The following is a 24,691-nucleotide window of genomic DNA, read 5'->3' on the forward strand; positions in this document are numbered from 1 at the left end:
ATTGCATAGTAAGGAAAGTACACACCACCAAATATATAAATATTTGAAAGTGTTTACATAATCGTAGTTGTTACATATTCAAAATATAAATACAATAACATGTTTCAAAAGAAGTCATTAAACGTTAATCCCCAAAAGATGGTTTCCAAACCTGCTTAGCGGTTCCCTGAGAATACAAGTTATTTCAAAGAAAATGTTTCAACAATTAAGTTGGTGAGTTCATAAGCGGTTTTGAGAAAATGTATGCCATTCCAAAGTTTGTGCATTTTCCAAGAAAATCCCTTATTTTCTTATAAAAGTATGAAATGCATATAAATGTTCGTGTTGTGAATTGTAAATAGTTGCACCAGGAAAATCCCTTATTTTCCTATTAGTTTATTGGTTTAGATACAAGAAAATCCCTTATTTTGCTAAAGTGTCACACCCCAAAACCATGAACGGCAGAAAAATTCTAGGGCGGAGGACGTCATGTACAGTATCACAACAATGAATAGTAGTAAACAAGCAACAACATCATTCATTGCATTAATAATATAATTTCATACATGTGTGTTCCGTCAAAGTTATAGACACCATAAATACACATATCAAAATAAAAGATGAGTCTTGAACGAACTCCATCTTCTCAAAAGCCCGGCACCTGTACCTGTCTAGTGGTGACCTGAGAATACAAGTTATTTTGAAAGTGAGTATCAGCTTTAAAGCTGGTGAGCTCATAAGTATATTAGTGTCTGTGTTTGTATGAAAACATTTGTAAGATGTAATGTATAAGTTTTGTAAAGTTTGTATTTGTTTGAACTATCCTAGAAAACCTTATGTTTCCTACTAAAATTAGCCTTCTACCAAGGCATCTACTAACTGTGTGTGTGTGTCGCTTGTAAGAATGTGTATTTTCCCAAATCTGACTATCATTAACCAAAAATATAGCTTCTACATTACCGTGCATCGTGTGAATGTTCACGAAGTGAATGTAATGGGAAAATGAAAGAGTACTATGGTGTAGTGACGAAGTACAACCGTACTAATTACCTTAAGACTATTGTACTTTTTTAAGTACTTTAGTATTTGTAATAAGTGACTACTTCTATACTAATATTGCCTTATTTGAGGGATAAGACATAATGTGATGGCTAGATCCCATGCTAGACGCTCCCCTATCAAAGGGATTTTGGGACCCATACACGACCCGTACATATCTACAACCCGTGACCATCCACATTACTATGATCACTTATACCCAATATAACTATCACAATGCGTTGTGATTCATTGGTATAGTTAGATCCTGAAATCGTTCCATGCTATAGCACCTAGTAATGTCTGTTCTATTATCGTATATGTAAAGGCACTCATGTAAATGTATCTATGTAAACGTACTCATGTAAGCGTAATCATGTGATAGTGTAGTAGTGTACTGTAATGTTCTGCGTGTGCTAGTTGTACCGTGTTTTCTCTCTCTATCTAGCATGTATATTTGTTTCTCATCACTATGTATTATGTTTGTTTCTCTTCACTATGTATTATATTTGTTTCTCATGACTATGTATTATGTTTGTTTCTCATCACTATGTATTATGTTTGTTTCTCATCACTATGTATTACGTTTGTTTCTCATCACTATGTTATGACTCATGCATGAACTGACTCTTTGTATGATTCATTATTCTAGTATTAGTAATAGTAAAACCCTAAACTACGCCTATTGTAGTTTACTAGTAATATAACTTGTACATATGAACATGGGAGTATATCCTTGCTACCCGAGGGTACTGAATGAACCAGAAGAACCTTTATGACTATATATGTACACATGATATATAACTAGTATTTAAACGACCTTCGGACAGGTACCCGATATCCCACCAGACCACATCTCAAGCGCGAAAAGGAAATAGGGCGGATAGGCCTTCCTAAGCCTTTTAAACATTGCTTATATAACTATACATACATAGAAATTCAATTGATAATATAAAAGTATAAAAGAAATTTCATAAAAGCATTTGATATGGAAATGAGTTTTTAAGACAATTTGAAGTAAAACAGTTTGATAGTAAGAATTCACTTGTCGATAGTTATTAATCACATGCGATTGAGATAATAACTATCGTAACTTTACTTGTATCCCCCCCCCCCCGCCCCATAAAAGTATTTATAAACATTTGAAAACATTTAAAAGGTTAATTTAGGGGTATGAACTTACCTGTGGTGAGTGGATTGGATTGAAGTGTCGGATACGATGCTAGGTGACAAGTGGAGACTTGTACACATACAACGAGCCTAGTTATCATATAATCAATATATATATATATATATGTATATATATATATATATGTATATATATATATAACTAATTAGCCAATTTATAACTAATTAATTAATTTGGGACACTCTAGAACATGAAAACACTTTGTTTCAAGTGTTAAAGATCACAAGGATTGCATCCAAGTGTTTGTAGGGCAAAGCTAGAGTGTTTGGGGTTTAAGGGAAAACTCCTTTGGAGTTTACGGTTTCCATGACCATTTGCCAAGGAGTTAATGGAAGTAAACTCAGGGGTTTACGGTCGTAAACTCTACACTTTATGACCATATGCTGTTTTGAGGTTTTACAAGTCCTTTGAAGCATTTCTAGTTGGTGGTTAGGCCTTTGGAAGGATCTAGGGCACCATTTCACTCCTAAATGGAGTTTACAGTCCCTTTACCATTTCCCTTTGAGTTTACTACGTTAAACTCATGAGTTTACTACCTTAAACTCATAAGTTTATGGTATTTGGGGGTTTTCAAGTCCTTAGCTTAATCATGGCAATAGTCTAGGTTAGATTTAGACATAAGTATAACCATGTGACTTTTATGGGACTTTTATACACCTTTTGGGGTGTTTACGGTTTTGGGAGATCCCCAAACCATAAACACATAAAAATGTAAGGTTTTGGTGCTTTTTGTGTGATAAACTCAGCAAGGATGAATCTAGACAAGTCCCCAAGGTGTTGTGAAGCATCTAGGCACCCTAAGGCACCACTTTGCACTTTATTTGGTGTTTACAGTTTTGGGAGCCTCCCAAAACCGTGAACACCTTGTTCTTGGTGTTCTTGGGATATTTCCTTGGTATTAATATGTATAGCATGCTTTAAATGACTCATGGATTGAAGTACTTACTTTGTGGAAGCTTGTAATGAACTAAAAGTCCAAGAACACTAGTGTATGTTCTTGGTGTTCTTGGTGTTTTGGAAAACTAGTCAAAACACATAAATGGATGGATTAAAGGATGTATAATCACTAGATTTTATGTTATATCAACTAATCAAGTCGAAAAACACTTACGTTTTGGGGAAATCGGGCGAAAACCGGGATGTTACTTGAGAGAGTTTGGAGTTTACTCTTTTAGGGTGGAAATGAGAAGTGTGGTAATTTGGGGAGTAAACTCATGTTTAAACATGAGTTTACGTTTTTGGGAAGATTTTTCGGCCTAAACATATATGTTTGGCAGTGAACTTCTAAGACACGAGGTGTTTGCGACTTTGAAATTTCAAGACTCGAGACGGCACTTCCTTTCACCCATTCGTTTAAAGAATAATATTAAAATAATCAAATGAAATTTAAATTTGCTAAAAATAAGTAATAATGTAATTAACTTATAAATCGAAGTGATTGACTTTTAAGGTTTGACGGAATGAAAATTTCGAGTGGTCACATAAAGTAACAGGCAGTCTCTAAGACCGAAAATCGCAAGCAACTGACATGCTTAAAGGTTGAGGCATAGTTTTATATAATAAAGCTATAAGAAGATCACACTCGTTATATGAAGAATAGTTTTAATAGCTACTCATTCAGAAAATCCGAATACCATAATAATTTTCTATCCGATGAGTTTTATAACCACACTAAACATAATATGCCTGTGGCAACGGTCATCAGGCGTCGAAACGTTATGACAAACTATCACCCAAAGGACTGTAGCTAACAATTAGGGCGCAAGATAATGACTTCCCGTATAGATCTATACACATTTGACATGCTCTCCTAACGGGAGACTCTGGTTATAATAGATAGGACTTTAAGTAGTGCCTTTTAACAAAAAGGTACCATTGAAGATGTAATCGTCTCACGGATTCTCAACTAAGTCTGTATTTAAAGTGACATTTTTGTATGTAATGTTTATCCTCTTTCTCAATGTTTGTCAAAGCATAAAATCATAAGTTATTTGAATGCATAAAAAGGTTTAACAAAGATGGTTACCCGTGATATGATGTAGTATGTAAACGTATAAATAAAACATATTTCTATAAAACATATTGTACCCCAAGAGGGTAAAGTTGTGTTGTGACGTGTTTTGCATGATAACAAATACATATGATAGTTAAAACAATAGTATGGAAAGTATAGCAAAAGATCAATGTTTTACACGAGTTTAGCCGTGTGTTTACTTGTATTCTCCCCCTTAAAAGTGTTTAAAAGCAGTTAAAACTTATTTAAAGTGTGTTTGTAGGGGTATCAACTCACTTGATTGATGTGGTTGTTTTGAAGTAGTTGAGAGAAGAATCACGTAGAACTTCGACTAGAGAGAGTTGAAATCTCGGGATTCTCGGGGATTTCGGAAGTATAGAACTTCCTTCAGGGATTGTGTATAAAACTCGGGGCTTCACGCAGGCAGTACTTCGAATAGAGAGAAGCATTGTCTCCAGAACTTCGGGGCATCGGGCCTTGCGTCGTGTTCCAGGAGTGTTATCGGGGCTTCGGGGTGGTTTAGAGGGGCTTAACAGAGAGTAGAAGTAGGAGAGAGCTTATGAATGAGCAGCCAAACTCGAAAGTCTTCGATTTCTATATATAGGCTGAAAATCGAAGTTCACGTAGTGAGTTTTGCTAGTTCATGTCGTGAGTTTGTCCCAAAATCGTCATGGCATGTGTCATATGACAAGTGGCGCTCAAATGCATCAGTCAGACTGTTCACGTCGTGAACACAATGCTCAGGTTGTGAATACTGACAATTCTAACACAACATCGAAATTCATGTCCCGAACTTCAGAAAATCATATCTTTCGCATACGAGCTCCGTTTTCGACGTTCTTTATATCCACGCGTAGCTAAGAAAAGGCTCTACAACTCTCATTTAGACTCTATCGGCTAATTTTGATTTTATTTTTATTATATTATTTTTAGCAAGTCGGGCTTGGAAAAGTCCGTTTAAACTCCATAACTCCTTCATCTGGTGTCCATTTTCGTCAGACTTTTTACTGTTGTACTCCTATTGTTGGGGTCTTCAACTTTCATTTACGTTGTGTCGGCTAAAGACCGCTCGATCTCTATTTCAAGTTTTTAGCTGTCTACTGCTAGGTTAGAAACTTCAAAAAATCATAACTTCGACACAGGAAGTCAGATTTGGGCATTCTTTTTATGCATATTTACAATTTTGGGATATCTACAACTTTCCTTTAAACACCTAAGGTTGAAAAGTATTTTATTGAAATTTCTCGTTTTATGCTTAACAGTGTTTTATCAGTATTGCCGCAGGTCTTCGATTGGTCATAACTTCTTCGTTATAACTCGGATTTTAGAGTTCTTTATATTTTTGGAAACCTCATTATGATATATACGACTTGGTATATCCCAATTATTGTTTTATAAAAGTTAAATTTTTGACCCTAATATTTGATGGTGTTACAGGTTCTCTCCGATTCATGAAAATGATGGTCAAGAAACATTTCCACCAAATAGATTTTAAGAAGATAGAAATTGTGGTATTTACAATTCCCAAATTCTTTAGTGGAGCGTGCTTGGTTAACCGTCACACTAACATGGACTTATGAGAAATGGCAAAGGTCTAAAAAATTGACACTATGATTACGGAATCCCATTTCATAGTTCTGAAATAGTTTAGACACACCTATAAGCTATCTAAGAGAGGTGTATGATTTTGATAAAGTCTTATCAAAGCAATCTAGTATCAAAAATCTGAACTTTGGTAAGAAAGTCAATAAAGTAGTGACTTCTAAAGGTCCAGTTGTTTTTTGGATACATGTCAAAGCTAGTAGGAGCATAAGTGTTATGCTAATAATCATCATGTTAGTGGGAGCATGATAATTATGATAAGTATTGCAAGTTAGCAATGTTAATTATAGAAAACAAAAGTTTCAATTCGTGAGGTTGTAGGGGTTGAAAAAGTTGTTTTGCTATAATTAAGGGAGAGGAAATTATACTTCATTTCAATTCTAAAAAGCTTAGATTGAGTTTATAATCATTCTAAAGAGCTTATATTGAGATTTTAATCACTTTTAGTCAAGAATATATATATGAATTTCATGTTGGATTGGTTCAACTTAAGAAAATTTTATATATTACGTTCTCAAAATTCGATTATGATTACAAAAAATTTTTAGAAACATCATGTCTTTATGTGAAACATCATGAATCGATTACATGTGCTATAATATTTATTATTTATGAATTTTCCAAATTCCTTGGGGCATTAAGGTGGAAAATGTCTAGAATTGGATATGACTAAAGTGATTAAGCAATTGTCGAGGACAATCTAAAGTTTACCAAAGATTTGTTGCTCAAGGACAGTTGGAAGTGTACTGTTAATATTGGAAGGACCATATTGACATAGTCTGAAAAGAGGCAAATCTTGTTCGGAAGTGGTAGTCAAAATGGGAATATAGAGTTGTCTTTATAGGTGGACGCAATCTATGTAAGGATAAAGAAACTTAATGTAAGAAGCATGTTCAAAGCAATGTGCTTTGAATTTGAGACATCGTTTCCATGGAATTGTTGTCCATTGGAATACTCTGTAATGATTGTTGCCAAGTCTTTATGGCTTTGTGCATAATCATTACAAGAGGAACAGTGCATATAAGTTTAAAATCTAAACATATTTCGATAAATGATAGGAATATGGAATTCATACATTTAAGACAAGGATTTGGGAGTGTGAAAAGAGAATCATTGAAATTATGTTCAATTGATCTAGTTCACAAAGAAAGGGATCATAGACAAACATAGAGTGCATACTTGGTGTATGGAAAAGCTACTGTTTAGAAAAACATAGTGTACATGCTTGGATTATGGGACAACTATTGTTTTTAATTCATGTATAAAGTTGATAAAACCGAAAAAATGAATAATGAGTAATCAGTATAGTGATAAATAAAAGTTGTCTATTTATATTCATAGGGTTTGTAACCATATTTGATTCATTTATTCTTGTGTTTCATTTTGCATGTTTTGACTTCCAGAGTAAACTAGGTCATTCTTCCCAAATTACTAGGTTATACAAATCATCCACAGTCGGTCATATGTTAGAAGTAGATATGAATCAAGACTGACATGGGTTGGATTGTAGAGGTCTAAGATGTTGGACAAAGTGGTGCTACAAAACTCATGAGTGCTCATAAGTTTTGAGTATTGGATTCAACCCGCGCTCATTGGAATCACTTCATGGATTTTATCACGAGTGATCATGAGACAATAATATCTTATATTCTTCAAACCTTGAGATATGAGTTGTTACTATGAGTTGGTTGTACATTGATTGCACGAAACCGCATTGGTAACTCGATGTTATAAAACATGCCTTTGTGTATGATTCCACAAGTAGTAGAACAAGCCATATGAGTCGAAGTTTATCCATTCCTTTTACCTTTGGAATAAAAGTGATATCTGTGGGTGCCTTGATGATTTAATGATGACACATGTGAGTGCTTAGCCAAGCCAGGACTGATTTGATTTTTTCAATTAGTTAGTCTTCATAAATCGAAAAAACAGAAACAACAAATGGACAGAGAGAATTATTAATAATCCTTGTCTCAGTCCATATAATATCTAGAATGGAGGAATATATGATCCCTTATCTAATGGACAAGTCATTGACAAAGGTCAGAGTTTAGTTAACACTTCAGAGTTCGACAGAAGCTTTTGAGAGCTACGATTGCTAGTCAGGTTTTCAAGTCATACTCATTAATCGTTTTACACTTATCCAAGTGGGAGACTATTGGATTAATCTCTAAGTCCATAACTATAATTAGTAAGAGTTGACCCGACCCGACATGGTCCATTTGGGTTGCATGGCATCGGGACAATTGGATAGACAAGTTGAGGAAAAAGGATACTAGTGATTAATATTAATATATTATAAGTTCCAATATATTAATATATAATCATATTATTTAATTAGTATTGATGAAGAATTAATTTATAATTAATTAAGTGATCAAAATGAACTAATTAAATATGGACTCTTAGATATATATGTGTGATGGGCCAAGTTCATTTAGGTTGGGCTAAGCTTTCATGGATAGTCCATGGAGTGTTTAACCCATGGATCATATGAAATGAAGGGTCATGGGTTTAACCCTAATCTCCGCATTATATAAATATGTCCTAGGTTGGTGAAATGAGCACTGGTGTGTGTATACAAAAGGGCAAGGCTGATTTCACTAGAGAGAAGCAAAGTATCCTTATTCTCAAGGTTATTCCAAGTGTTCATGATGTTGTGTGAAGTGTTTGAGGTATCACACTTAGGGCACTAGGCACTCAAGCTTCATGAAGACAAGTTACATCAAAAAGATTTGTATTCTATCTATTTTATTATTCAAGTATCAAAAGATTGTATGCTGGCTATGGTAATACCTTGGAAAATTCATATTTGCATGTATAATAGAGAAAACATAGATGCAAGGTATTTAGGGTTGTCTGTGCACCATATGATGTTGTAGTATACTAAAACCCAACAAAAGTTGTGTTGGTTGAGGGCATGCATCCACACTTAACGAAAGTGTTTGTAAATATTGGGGTGTGGGTTACATGCACTATATGGAGAAGATTGTTTCTGATTCAAGGGCCAGTTTATAGAGAGTTGTGCTTGGAGTTTTATGCAATCATCCAATTTCCAGAGGGGGGGGTGATGATTACCTTGACACGAACGCTTTGACTTTTTGCCTAGGGGGAGAGTATCGAACATGCAGCATTGCTAAGTTGCCTTGGAGACTAGGTTTGTATAATTGATCAGAAGTTAAGACTGAGGCATTTGGTGTATTTATAGAGCAATGTCATAGGGTATTTCCAAACCAGGTCAACAGAGCCAATTGGTGGACGACAATTGCAAATGGTGTTTACATTCCATCGGCGGTGTAGGAGGGTAGTATCTGGTCACCAATCCAAATGAATCATTCATAGATTTATCTCGAACACCATTAGTAAGAGGAAAGATGACGACAAAGTGCCAAGCCTTGATGTATTTTACTTACGGTGCGTCCTCATGCCAAACACTTTTTTCAATATTCCATATTGTTCAGCAAAGTATTTAGCAGAAGGGGGAGTTAAGGATAGGAAAACATCAAGGATTTATAGGGGTATGTTGGTGACCAAGTTGGCGAGGTTGTACGAGCTATTTGAATGAAGGACCAAGAATTTTTTGACAATGACGGAAACACGGACGTTTAGTCCTCTTCTCTATAAGAGGGATAGAACTATAGAAGATTATGGTGGACATAATTTTTCTATTCCCGATGATGATGACGTGGTGGCACCGAGGGGACTGGGAAGAAGAATTTACGCTCGACCTACGGCCTTGTACGAGGACCCGCTAGTGATTCCGGTTTAATATGAGTTACCCATGTACCCATATAACTTAGAAATGAGAGGATTTCAAGATGATTTAACTCATGGTGTAAATCAACCAACATGACCTTGGAGTATATGATAAATCATATGCACATACCATGTAATGATTCTTTTCCAGGCTATCCTTATATTCAAAGTTAGGAGGAACATTGGAGAGCTAGTCAAGGTGGAGCTGATGGAAGCGGAGCCGGTGTGAGTGGAGCTGGTGGAGACGAAGATGATGAGTGATTATCCTTTTTATTTTATTAATGTTTGATTGGTTAAGACTATTTTTGTTTTTTTTGTGTGTTTTTATTAGTTTGGTTTGTTTGTTTTTAAAACTTGAAGTAATTAGGATGAACTAGGAACTTAAATTTCAATATTTGTTTTTCCTTTGTTATTATGTAGTTTTGTGTTTTTGCTTTTTGTAGAATATAGGGTGAAAGTTGATTTAATAATTAAAGCGTGAGGGAATTAAAGTGAGGCATCGAGTCATTAACGAGTAGAATTGTTGATTAGAGTGATACTTTAAGTATGGTGTTTATAATGGCTAAAAAGGAGTCTCGTCACTAAAGAATATAAGGAGGTGTATTACCTTAATACCCTCTTTAACCACAAAATCAGAACTAAAGCAGAAAGAAGAAAATTCACGTTCAACACCTTAAACCGTCGAGTGCACATCTAAACCTAATGAGTTCCAGAGGAAATTTGCGTTTTTCTGCTCGAGTCACGATCAAACTCGACGAGTTATCCCTCTAAACTAGGCAAGTTGCTCAATCAATTTTCTTTCGATTTTTCAATTTGATTTAATTTAAGGTGGCCATTGGCTATATTTTTGAAGTCCACCTTTGAAGTTCCGGGGTCGGCGGAAACGTTCTTCAGGCGAGCATGTTATGATGTTTATCACCCTAAGCTTTCTAGCCTAACTGAAGCTAACAGTTTAGGTTTGGGGTTGTCAATCCCTTATAGATCTATACACAAACTCACGCTCTCCCTCTAGGAGACTGTGGTTATACTTTATAGGATTTTGAGCCTATACCCTGATGAGTACAATTGAAGTAGTGCCTCACAACCCTATATTAATTAGTTTATGTGTAGTCTTATGGTGTTCTCTTGTACTCGTACCTTTATGTATCACATCGTAGTAGTGTACATTGTAATGTAAAATAATTACAATTAAATAATTATTTAGTAGTGTATCCTTGAATCAGTGTAATAGAGTAGTGCTCCAAAAACTATATTTATTATAGTTTATATTCTTGTTTTTGAATAGTGTTCTTGAACTTGTAAAATAGTGTAGTGTTTCCCAAACTATACCTATTATAGTTTAAATGTATGTTCTTGTTTTGTATACCAAACTTGGTAAAATAGCGTAGTGGTTCACAAACTATACCAATTATAGTTTAAATGTAATGCTCTTTAATGTACTAAAAACTTTGCAATTTAACTGTGTGTACAATGTAGGAGTAAGAAATTCATGAATAATGCCCTTTTGTTGGACATGTTACAAAAGGGTTAAAAATATATATATATTTAATTATATATTTTTATAAAATGTAGTGATAAATTGGTTTGAGTCAATTGCAAATGGTATTCAAAATCATTTGAATATTAACACAAGAGTCCTTGTGTTTTACTTGTATCCCCCCCCCCCTTAAAACATTGAAAATAGTGCAAATGTAGGGGTATGAACGCACCTCTAGTGCGTGTTCGTGTTGGATAGCAAATTTGAAGAGATAATCCTTGGGCTAGCATACATGGAAAGAACGGTATCCTAGAATTATTTAAACACGCAATCGTATTTAATTTAGTGAGATAATTAATTAAAGTGTTAGACAACACTTAATTTATGTAAGGAATTTCTTACAAAAATTTCCGAGAAATGCATGATGTTTTGATGAAGCTTTTCGGTCTAGCCTTCACCGAAATCCTTGATTACGGTCTAGAAATTCTCAACCGAGAATCAATTTATCGGTCAATAGGTGTTCTCGGTTAGGAACGAGTTCTCAGTCCAAGGTGTTCTCGACCAGCATGAAGATTTGAAGGTTGTTCTTGGTGCTCCTGGTGTTCTTGGTGAAAATTTTGAAGAATTGAAGGATTTTTCTTGAAGATATGAAGGTTCTTGTATGATACTTGAGATCAAAATGGGTGTGTTTTTGGCTGGAAAAGTGAGCAAATGAGTATGTTTTCAAGTGAAACATATATATATCGGTTAGGTGTTCGATCGGAAAAGGGGGTTCTCAGCCAAAATGTGTTTGCGGTCTGATAGTTTTCGGTGCGAGGTTCTCAGTTCCAAAGGAAAAGGTTTGATTTTTAAGTGCATTTTATTTCAAATACTTATATAAAACATCATTTATATAATTTAAATCATATTTAAGCCTTATGTTCTTAACAAAATCAACAAAACTCTAATTTTATTTAAAAAGGATTTGACTTTTATTGGCTTGAGAATAAGAGGTTGTTAGATTATCCCCCTGTTAGAGGGAATTTCTTCCCAAAATTCTTCTATAGAGAGTACATCATGGACTAGAGAAAATATGCGAGGACTTTTGTTGCATCTGATCTTCTCTCTCCCAAGTGAAATCAGGTCCCTGCTTGGTATTCTAGCGAACCTTCACTATTGGTATGCAACATTGTTTTATTCGTTTGACTGCCCCATCCATGACTGATATTGGTTCTTCGACAAAGTGAAGACTATCGTTCACCTCGATTTCATCAAGTGGAATCACAAGAGGCTCGTCAAATAGACATTTCTTTAGATTTGACACGTGGAAGAAGGGATGTACGTTGTTAAGTTCTTGTGGTAGATGAAGTTTGTAAAATACTGGGCCTATTCTTGCGAGAATATCAAATGGCCCAATGTACCTTGGATTTAGTTTTCCATGCTTTCCGAAGCGTATCATGCCCTTCCAAGTTGAGGCCTTCAACAGAACGCGATCACCAACTTGCAATTCCAAGGGTTTTAGTCTCTTGTCTGCTTAGCTCTTTTGGCTGTCCCTAGAGGCTTTCAGTCGTTATTAGATTTAGACGATCTTTTTTGTGGTCTCTCGAATGGTCTCCGGACCAGTGATAGTGCTATCAGGAACTTGTCCTTTAGCTAACTGTGTGTCACCCAATTCAGACCAACACAAAGGGGATTTTCACCTTAGGCCATAGAGGGCTTGTAATGGGGCAACCTTGATGCTAAAATGGTAGCTATTGTTGTATGAAAACTCAACAAGTGGAAAATGGATATCCAATGCTTTACAAAATTCGATCACACAAACTCTCAACATGTCTTCTAGTGTTTGAATGGTTCTCTCACTCTGTCCATCAATTTGTGGGTGATAGGTTGAACTGATGTCCAACCTATTTCCCAAAGCTTTCTATGGCGACTGCCAAAATCTTGAGGTGTATCTACTGTCTCTATCACAGATAATAGATATAGGCATACAATGCAATTGTACTATCTCTCGAATGTAAGTTTTGGTCAGTTTCTCCATCTTATCAGTTTCTTTGATTGGCAGGAAGTGTGCGAACTTTGTTAACGTATCAACAATCACCCAGATGGTGTCGAGACCACCCGTTATCTTGGGTAACTTGGTTATGAAGTCCACTGTAATCCACTCCCACTTCCACTCAGGTATTTCTGGTTGTTTTAATAAACCTGAGGGCTTTTGATATTCTACCTTGATCTTGGTGCAAGTTAGGCACTTGCACATGTAGGTAGAAATCTATGCTATCATGTTCGGCCAGCAATAAAGTTTCTTAAGGTCTAGATACATCTTGTATGAACCTGGGTGAATAGAGTATGGAGTCTTGTATGCTTAATTCATGAGCACATACCTATGATCACCGAATTTTGGGGCCTAGATCCGGTTCATGAAATAACAAACTCTGTCTCCCTTGATCTCTAGGTTCTTCTCCATTCCTCTTAGGGCTTCACCCACCATATTTTTTGGCTTTAAGGCTTCCACCTGAGCCTCTTTGATTTGTGTGGATTGATGTGAATGGATTGTCATGGTTAGTGCCTTCACTCTGTGACCTGAGTACTTCTTTCGGCTAAGGGAATCAGGTACTACATTGGACTTGCCTGGATGATAATGAATTTCGCATTTGTAGTCTTTAAGTAGATCTTCCCATCGCCGCTATCTCATGTTAAGCTCCTTTTAGTCGAGTATGTGTTGAAGACTTTTGTGATCGGTGAAAATGGTGAACTTTGTACCGTAGAGGTAGTGCCTATAGATATCTAGAGCAAATATTACTATTCTCAACTCGAGATCGTGAGTAGTGTAGTTGAACTCATGTGTCTTTAGCTGTATCGAGGCATAAGCAATAACTTTTCCTCCCTGCATAAGCACACAACCTAGCCCTTGGTTGGATGCATCACAATATACAATGAAATCCTCTATTCCTTCTAGAACGGACAAGATAGGTGCGCTTCATAGGGCTTGCTTTAGTGTTTGCAATGCAGTGTCTTGTTTTTCTCCCCAACTAAAATTTACACCCATCTGAGTTAGGGTAGTAAGTGGTTTAGTGATTTTAGAGAAGTCTTTTATGAATTTGCGATAGTATCTAACAAGTCCCAAGAATTGACGGATTTCTGTGGTCTTTCTTTGTGCCAATCAATTCTCAATTGACTTTATTTTGGAAGGTCCAAATGTGTGCCTTTCTCGCTAACCAAGTGACCAATGAAATTTACCTTCCTAATCCAAAACTCGCACTTTGAAAATTTTGCGTATAGCTTCTCCGTCCATAATGTTTATATAACTTGTCTTTTTTTATGACTATGTTCTTCCTTTCTTCGTGATTAGATAAGTGTAGCATCTATGAATACTATCACGATTTTTTCTAGGAAAGGATGGCACACCTAATTCATTAAATCCACGAACATGGCGGGTGCATTTGTCAAACCGAAGGGCATCACCACAAACTCGTAGTGACCCTAACGAGTTTAGAATGCTGTATTGGGAACATCTACCTCTTTAAATGATAATTGGTGGTTCCATGATCTCAATTCGATCTTTGAAAAGTAGCTCGCTCTTTAAAGCTGGTCGAATAGATCGTCAATGCGCAGTAGAGGGTAACGGTTCTAAATGGTGAGTTTGTTTAGTTTACGGTAGTCTATGCACATTCAAAAAGATCCATCCTTCTTCTTCACGAACAATACTGGTGCTCCCAAGGGTGAGAAGGTCATTCTGATGAATCCCTTACTAAGCAGTTCGTTTAGTCAAATGAGTATTAGCCCACACTATATAAAACAAATAGCCCATAATCTAATTAGTCTTCCTTTTAATCTCTAAATTAATTCATAATTAATTTAAGACTAAAACTAATTAAATAACGTAACTTCATATTAATATATTATAACTCATAATATATTAATAAACATATGTGTATAACTCTCATAAAATTATCCATAATAGTTTGGATGAGATGCAACCCAAATGGACCATGTCGGTCGGGTCAAGTATATACCAAATAAGTTATGGACTTAGACACCTTATCCAACAGACTCCCACTTGGATAAGTCTAATAACTGTATTTGCCTATAACTTCAGGAACCAACCAGCAATCGTAGCTCTCGAAAACTCCCTCGAACTATGAAGACTCTGTCGAACTATGAAGCGCCATTTTAGATAAGTGATCACATAATCCACTATTCTCATGATATCAGCCGGACAAACACATGGAACTATATCTTGCTTATTGTCTAGGAGTTGTTTCTCGATTTTCCAATTTGTTTGACGAAGAACTTCACTGAACACATCGGTTTAGTTCTGACCAGGCCTGGTACATGGGTCAACACAAAATCATCGAGGGGCCTAGATATCGCTTCTATTTCTAGAAGGAACAGATAAACTTCGACTGATATGCTTGTTCTACTACTTATTGAATTGTACACAAAGGCACGTTTTATAACATCAAGTTACTGATGTGTTTACGTGCAATCAATGCACAACCAACTCATAGGTAACAAATCATATCTCTAGGTTTAAAGATTTATATGATGTTATCGTCTCACGATCACTTGAGATAAATTCCATGAAGTGATACAAGTGAGCGTGGGTTTATACCAATACTCATAACTTATGAGTACTCATGAATGTTGCAGCAACCATTGCCATGTCTAAACACCTTTAAGGCATCTACAAACCCAATTCATGACAATCTTGATTCATACCTACTTCCGACGTATGATTGATTGTGGAGGTTTGAATAAATTAATTATTCTGGAAGTCAAACCATGCAAAACTGAAACAATAAATTTTATTCATCATCAAACGTCGATTACATTTGACAAGTTTCAGGAAAACTATCTAATCTGCAAAACTAATATCATCCTTCAGCCTGATGCGTCTCGCATGCTGAAAATGCTTAACCCTCGTTAGTCCCTTCGTAAGGGGATCTGCAGGATTCTCATCCGACGATATCCTCCTTGTCACAAGGAGTCCTTCTTCAATCTTGTGTCTTATGAAGTGATATTTTCTGTCAATGTGTCGGGATCTGCCATGATCTCTTGGTTCCTTGGCTAAGATAACCCCACCATTGTTGTCACAGAAAATCTCTATAGGTTCCTTAATAGCTGGTGCAACTCCAAGGTCTCCGATGAAGTTCTTTAGCCATATCGCCTCCTTCGCTGCTTCACTCGCTGCTATATACTCTGATTCACAAGTCGAATCAGCCACCGTCTCCTATTTGGAACTCTTCCAAGAAATTTCCCCTCCATTTAAGGTAAAGATCCAGCCCGACTCAGAGCGGAAATTATCCCTATCAGTCTGAAAACTAGCATCACTATACCCTAATACTCTCAAGTCATCACTGCCACCAAGGGTAAGGATCCAATCCTTAGTCCTCCGCAGGTACTTGAGAATGTTCTTTACCGCTGTCCAATGAGCCTTGCCAGGGTTCCCCTGATACCTGCTGACCATGCTCAAAGCAAATGCCACATCAGGACGGGTAAAAGTCATAGCATACATGATCGAGCCAACTACGGAAGCATACGGTAATTGGCTCATCTCAGCTATCTCTGCCTCTGTACTCGGACTCTGAGTCTTACTCAGTTTAGTATTGCTATGGATTGGTAAATCTCCTTTCTTAGAATTCTCCATGTTGAACCTTTTCAATACCTTATCCAAGTATATACTCTGACTAAGTCCAATTAGTCTTCTACTCCTTTCTCTTAATATCCTTATCCCTAGGATATAGGTAGCCTCCCCTAGGTCCTTCATAGCAAAGCACTTCCCAAGCCAGGACTTAACCTCCTGCAAGGTTGGGATGTCATTTCCTATGAGTAGTATGTCATCCACATACAGTACCAAGAAGCTAACTATACTCCCACTAGCTCTGACATACACGCAAGACTCATCTTCGCTTCTCGAGAAGCCAAAATCTTTTACCTTCTCATCAAAACAAAGATTCCAGCTACGAGATGCTTGTTTTATTACATAAATGGATTTCTCAAGCATGCATACTCTATTAGGGTACTCTTGTAACACCGATATTTTCAAGACAAAAATTTTTATTTAAATAATCAATTTAATATTATTACACTTGTTCAAAATCTTATTCACATTCGAATTACAAAACATAGTTTCATCTTTATTATAATAGAAGACCAGGATCCTCCAAGACACAACTCTTTCTTCGGTGTGTACAATCGAACCGTTGCCATCCCGCGTTACTGTAAGAACCTGAAACAACATAACATAAACAACGTAAGCACGAAGCTTAGTGAGTTCCCCAATATACACCTTACGCACGTACGCCTTTCCAGGCCCTGACCTTCCGGTCCACTGCACAATGCCTTCCGGCCCATGAGATAATCGCCTTCCGGCCCATAAGATATTTGCCTTCCGGCCCATAAGGTAATTGCCTTCCGGCCCATAAGATAATTGCCTTCCGGCCCATAAGATAATTGCCTTCCGGCCCATAAGATAATTGCCTTCCGGCCCATACACATATATAACACATAACACAAATACTCTAACACATAAAGCACATATATCATTTATCAACCTGCCTTCCGGCCCGTAACATACTCTAACACATAAAGCACATACATCATATATCATACCTGCCTTCCGGCCCGTAACATACTCTAACACATAAAGCACATACATCATATATCATACCTGACCTTTCTGCCACATAATACTTTGCCTCCCGGCCCATATATAAACATGTATATCACGCGTAGCAGCTAACTTTCCATTTATAGCATATAAACATAACACATAACATACTTGACCTTCCGGTCACACAATCAAACCCTTCCGGGTACAGTATAGTGAGAAAACTCACCTCGCGGACGCTGGAAGATAACAACTCCTGAAATCCCTTGCACTTGATCCTCCGAGCTACAAGCTCCCTGTAGCATCATATATCTCTTCATTAATACTTCTATCTTCCATGTTAACTGACCCTAAGAAATCACACCGGTCAACTCTGGTCAACGGCCATCTCTACTGGACTCGGCGAGTACCCTGGCGACTCGGCGAGTCTAGTCGTCCTCACAAATTCCTGAATGTTCCCTTTCTACTCGTCGAGTATCCCTCTTGACTCGACAAGGTCCTCGTGGAAGAATCGCGGGGCCACCCCGACTCTACTCGCCGAGTCTGAAGAACAAACTCGGCGAGTCCCAGTGAATCTTCAAGCTACTCGCCGAGTCTGCTCATCCGACTCGGCGAGTCCACGCCATGCAGTCGATTGAACTGCTTCCTGAGATACATATATTCCCGAATATACAAACATGGGACCTTCTGGACCTCTAAGGGTCCTAATACAAGGTTATAAACATTGGATAACGACACAACAATCCATCTAATCTCCAAATGGGTTTCATAAACCCTAAATTCGTGTACACATCAAAATAACAGGAATGATCCGAAACATAACCTGAAAACGTACTCTCTGTGTCCCCAAACCTCAGAACTCGACCCCCTTGATCTTCCTTTGGCCAAAATCCTTCCTCTTCTTGCACCACAATTCTTTCAAAGTCAATAATGGCCTTCAAGTTTGCTCTAGATGCCACAGTCGTTTAGGGTTCTCCTCAATCGGCCAAAAGGCGTGAAATGACGACATAACAACCCTTATATACGACCCAATACGAAACGGCTAGGGTTTCCGCTGAACAGCGTCGACTCGCCGAGTCCATACCTAGACTTGTCGAGTCCAGTCCCGAACCCGCGACCAAATCTGCGACCCTACTCGGCGAGTCTGGCTCCAACTCGCCGAGTCTCCCCTTTAAAACACCCCAAAATGCAATTTAACAATACTTGAGATTTTGGGCTGTTACAATTCTCCCCCACTAGAATTAGACTTCGCCCTCGAAGTCTCACTCTGAAAATAGTTCTGGATGCAGCTCCCGCATCACACGTTTCGGCTTCCCTAAACACTTCCGATATCTTCCGAGGTTGCCACTGAATCAATGCCAGAGGTACCTCCTTGTTCCTCAGAAACTTGATCTTCCGATCCCTGATGGCCACTGGCCTCTCGGCGTAACCCAGGCTCGCATCCACCTAATCGTTCTCTAGTAGAACCACTGCTGACTCATCTGCTATACACCTCTTCAATTGCGACACCTAAAAGTGTCATGGATCCATCCAAATTCCGTTGGCAGCTCCAACCGGTATGCCACTTTTCCTACCTTCGCACCTTCACGCAAAGACCCAACATACCGGCCCCTACTTACCCCTCTTCCTGGATCCAAACACCCCTTCCCAGGGAGAGACCGTCAGGAATACGAAGTCGCCGACCTGAACCACATGCCCGCAACGGCGTCTGTCTGCATAACCTTCCTGTCAACTCTAAACGATCTTTAACCTCTGATTAGCCTGACGCATCTGCTCTGTCGACCAACACACGATTGATGCACTATCCACCACTTCCTGCAACCGAGAATTACCCAAGACGCGACTCTGCTCTAAATCTCAACGATCACACGACTCATAAGGCTTATGAAACTCAGAATTACCGGTTCCCCGATCCTAAGCCCACTTTATCCATATCGGAACAACTGAGGGACCCATTCTCAATCTTAGGGCAACTCTCACGAGTTCTCTTCCTGCAAACACCTACCCGGGCTGCATTAGCCCCAACATACCTTTCCCTTCCCTCACTTAGTGAAACCCGCTTGACAACCTTGACACTACTCCCTGTATCACACATGCACTGGATCTGCTCGCAAGGACTCTCGAGTCCATGCATTACCTTTCCTCCACGAACGAGGTTCCGACATCACCTTCCATGCAACAGCTCAAAGGGCGGCATACTAATGCACTAATGATGGCTGTTAATATGGAACAACTCAACCAATGATAATTACGTACCGCGGCTTCCTCCGACAGCTAATACACATGCCCGAAACATGTCTTCGAACGTCTGCATCGTTCGCCCTCTCTAAAGTGTCCTCAGATGTCATCCTGATAAGCTCCTTTCCCATATTCCTCTTCAAGACTAAGTACCAGATCAACTTTTGGCTCCACATCTGAGCCCCCAACGGTCACCCATATCGCGATCCAAATATTCCACTGACTTTTCTCCCCGTGACCACTATCCCGACCCAGTGACACGTATGTCACAAAATCTTCTTTTCCTCGTGAGAGAAAATACAATTCCACCGAGGATCGTCTCAACTCCAATCTATGGTTTCTGCTGTGCCTCTTCCTTGCGTATCTCCCCGCATCCCCCGACAGAGACGAAGACCCCCGTTTCGCCCCTGACTCAACATACAAGCTCCAAAGACTCAATATCAGGGCTACCCAAACTCGAAACTCTTCCACCTCATACGCTGCTCGAAAATATTCCAACATAAAAATTCTCTTGCCACCCAGTGAGTACTGCAACTCCACGCAGCATCACAACACCCTCTGACTAGTGAGTACTGCGACTCGAACATCCACCACAGACTATGGAGGCAATCAACATAACGAACGCCCATCTTGCGAAAATCCACCCTCTCAAATAATCTCCCTGAATGCCCATACCCGAAGACTCCTACTAATTCCGCAGATACCTGATATGCCACACGTCGATTCAATTCGGGATTCCCGAATAACTCCAAAATAAGGATATCATACCCGAATATCCCAGAATACTACCACCACCACTGATCTCCTGCACCCCATAATTAAACCTATATTTTCCCCGCCTTACAACCTTGGTGCATCTAATTTCTCGATTGGAATGCGAGATAACGTTAACGTACGAAATGCGCTGATAATTCTCCAAATCCCTTTTTCCCGACACTCAAAATCCAAACAAGGATACACATACCGACTCCAGAAGTTGACTGCCCAATCATTCTCTATCTTCTTGCAACAACACCAATCACCTGTCATGAATACGTTCGTTCTCCTCTTCAAGTACTTCCCGCATTAACTCACTCTGACCCCTTAACTCGATCATCGACACCACTGGTCTCATGATTTCTTACTGCATATCTCTATACTCCGTTTATAACTACTCTTGCCAACTCTTTGTTTTCTACGTACCGCACCCGGTTCTCCCCCACTAGGGTTCGAACCGTCACTAGTTAGCATACCATCAACCCACGACTATCTTTCACCAGCGAAATCGTACCTGCTCCAGGAAAGTGCTATGCAACGCCCAATAGTCCCTCCCCTTATGAAGTCAATCAACCCTCTATACTCTGAACCTCTGGTTAACTCCCAAGAACTTCTCATCACGGCTGTCTCTAATCGTTCCAAATCCCATACCAATCCAACACTAAGCATCTGCTCCGCTCGATAACATCTTTGACTCGTAGACTGCACCGCAAAATCATCGTTCCTCTCAGCTCAACTCATCAACCCATATCCAACGCCGGATTTGTCCCAAGAACAGGAACTCACTCTCAACATAGACGAAACTCTCTGCACTGCAAAACTCGACTGAACTCTTCACTGCTACCACTATAACACAACCTGTCCTTCTCAATTAGGTGTGGTGTGGTTCTCGACTACCTCAGTCCCAACTGACTGTCTGCTCACGGTAAATCACTGTCTCGCGGCACACCCGCTACCTGATGCTCTGAGGGAAGTCATTATCGATAACCACCTGCAGGGTGTACTTCCAAATCCAAAACTGAAACACCAGACCTCTCATGTCTTGCACACGAACATAAATGGCACTACCCACCTAGAGGGTGACCTCTCCTCTATCGACCGATTTCTCGACTCAGACCGAAATTTCCTCTCCCTTTAACTCCCTACCACCATACTCCGATAGGTACCCGCCTTCCCCTCAAGGAACGCCTCTCCATCCTCAATCATGGTTCACAGGCCTAAAACCCATAGCGTCCGATCTCTACCTCATCGATCTTAACCGGATAACAAGATAGTCACCAACATCATCCACTACGAACTACGATACTCATCCCATGACATCCCTTCTCCATTTGCTTCGGTGCATGGTGCCTGAACCATAGTATTACTCCTCAATCTATTCCGACGTATGGTACACGAACCATAACATCACTCTGTAATCCGCTCCGATGTATGGTGCTCGAACCACAACATCCATCCTCAATCTGTCCCGATGTATGGTACCCGGACCATAACATCGCTCCGCAGTCCGCTCCGACGTATCGTATTCGAACCATAACATCACTCCTCAATCTGTTCCTTAGGACCTTCAGAATGCTCCCTGTATCAAGTATGGGTCCTCTGCTTTCAGTAGTACGGGCCCATACTACCTGCCACATCTACCCATACTTTCCACACGGACCATCCCAGAGTTCCTAAGTAGCTGATCGACCTGCTCTTTTCACCAATCCCATCTTGCATGCTCGCTCCCCAGCGAAATCCTCTACTCTACCCGCGCACCCATCTTGGCTAGGTTTAATCTCTAGCCCCTTCCGCCGTCCTCCCACTTCTTTGCTATCAGCTGCTGAAGAGCTCCTAATGATGCCAAACATCTACCTCCTGAGTATCGTCATACTCACTTAGTAGCTGTCTCCCATCATCGAGAACCCCACAAAGCACGAAGCAAGCAGCATTCGAGCATCGAAGCATACATAGGACTCCCTAGCTGTGATAGCTCCACCTTCTCGGCTCATCCTCGGAAGTACCACTGTACTCTGTAGCTCTACCCCTCGTGCGTTCTAACTAGATACCCTCACTCATCACATACACACAAAAGCATAACGCACATATAACGACAAACCCTAGACTAAGGCATCACAAATCAGGCCACTCTAGTCCTAAGATATGAAATACCTAGCCTGTCTCTAACATGCAATAATATCTCATAAGCGCATAATAAATATTTCGTAACACAAAAGTAAGGGTATTTTGGGAAATCACCGTTTGGCTCTGGCTGATTGTACACACTGCTCTTTCTTGCTTTCTCTTTGAACTCTTATTCACTTTTAGAAAACCATTTATTTGGAAAACTTTTTCTTACTTCCTCAGTTTGAGTCCAGATTTACCCGTAGGCGCGTCCGAATCCCTCAAACCAAGGCTCTGATACCAATTTGTAACACCGAGATTTTCAAGACAAAATTTTTTATTTAAATAATCAATTTAATATTATTACACTTGTTCAAAATCTTATTCACATTCGAATTACAAAACATAGTTTCATCTTTATTATAATAGAAGACCAGGATCCTCCAAGACACAACTCTTTCTTCGGTGTGTACAATCGAACCGTTGCCATCCCGCGTTACTTTAAGAACCTGAAACAACATAACATAAACAACGTAAGCACGAAGCTTAGTGAGTTCCCCAATATACACCTTACGCACGTACGCCTTTCCAGGCCCTGACCTTCCGGTCCACTGCACAATGCCTTCCGGCCCATGAGATAATCGCCTTCCGGCCCATAAGATAATTGCCTTCCGGCCCATAAGGTAATTGCCTTCCGGCCCATAAGATAATTGCCTTCCGGCCCATAAGATAATTGCCTTCCGGCCCATAAGATAATTGCCTTCCGGCCCATACACATATATAACACATAACACAAATACTCTAACACATAAAGCACATATATCATTTATCAACCTGCCTTCCGGCCCGTAACATACTCTAACACATAAAGCACATACATCATATATCATACCTGCCTTCCGGCCCGTAACATACTCTAACACATAAAGCACATACATCATATACCATACCTGACCTTTCTGCCACATAATACTTTGCCTCCCGGCCCATATATAAACATGTATATCACGCGTAGCAGCTAACTTTCCATTTATAGCATATAAACATAACACATAACATACTTGACCTTCCGGTCACACAATCAAACCCTTCCGGGTACAGTATAGTGAGAAAACTCACCTCGCGGACGCTGGAAGATAACAACTCCTGAAATCCGTTGCACTTGATCCTCCGAGCTACAAGCTCCCTGTAGCATCATATATCTCTTCATTAATACTTCTATCTTCCATGTTAACTGACCCTAAGAAATCACACCGGTCAACTCTGGTCAACGGCCATCTCGACTGGACTCGGCGAGTACCCTGGCGACTCAGCGAGTCTAGTCGTCCTCACAAATTCCTGAATGTTCCCTTTCTACTCGTCGAGTATCCCTCTTGACTCGACGAGGTCCTCGTGGAAGAATCGCGGGGCCACCCCGACTCTACTCGCCGAGTCTGAAGAACAAACTCGGCGAGTCCCAGTGAATCTTCAAGCTACTCGCCGAGTCTGCTCATCCGACTCGGCGAGTCCACGCCATGCAGTCGATTGAACTGCTTCCTGAGATACATATATTCCCGAATATACAAACATGGGACCTTCTGGACCTCTAAGGGTCCTAATACAAGGTTATAAACATTGGATAACGACACAACAATCCATCTAATCTCCAAATGGGTTTCATAAACCCTAAATTCGTGTACACATCAAAATAACAGGAATGATCCGAAACATAACCTGAAAACGTACTCTCTGTGTCCCCAAACCTCAGAACTCGACCCCCTTGATCTTCCTTTGGCCAAAATCCTTCCTCTTCTTGCACCACAATTCTTTCAAAGTCAATAATGGCCTTCAAGTTTGCTCTAGATGCCACAGTCGTTTAGGGTTCTCCTCAATCGGCCAAAAGGCGTGAAATGACGACATAACAACCCTTATATACGACCCAATACGAAACGGCTAGGGTTTCCGCTGAAC

Source organism: Lactuca saligna, chromosome 4 (assembly GCF_052625555.1).
Source record: "Lactuca saligna cultivar CGN05327 chromosome 4, ASM5262555v1, whole genome shotgun sequence".
In the NCBI taxonomy this organism is placed as follows: domain Eukaryota; kingdom Viridiplantae; phylum Streptophyta; class Magnoliopsida; order Asterales; family Asteraceae; genus Lactuca; species Lactuca saligna.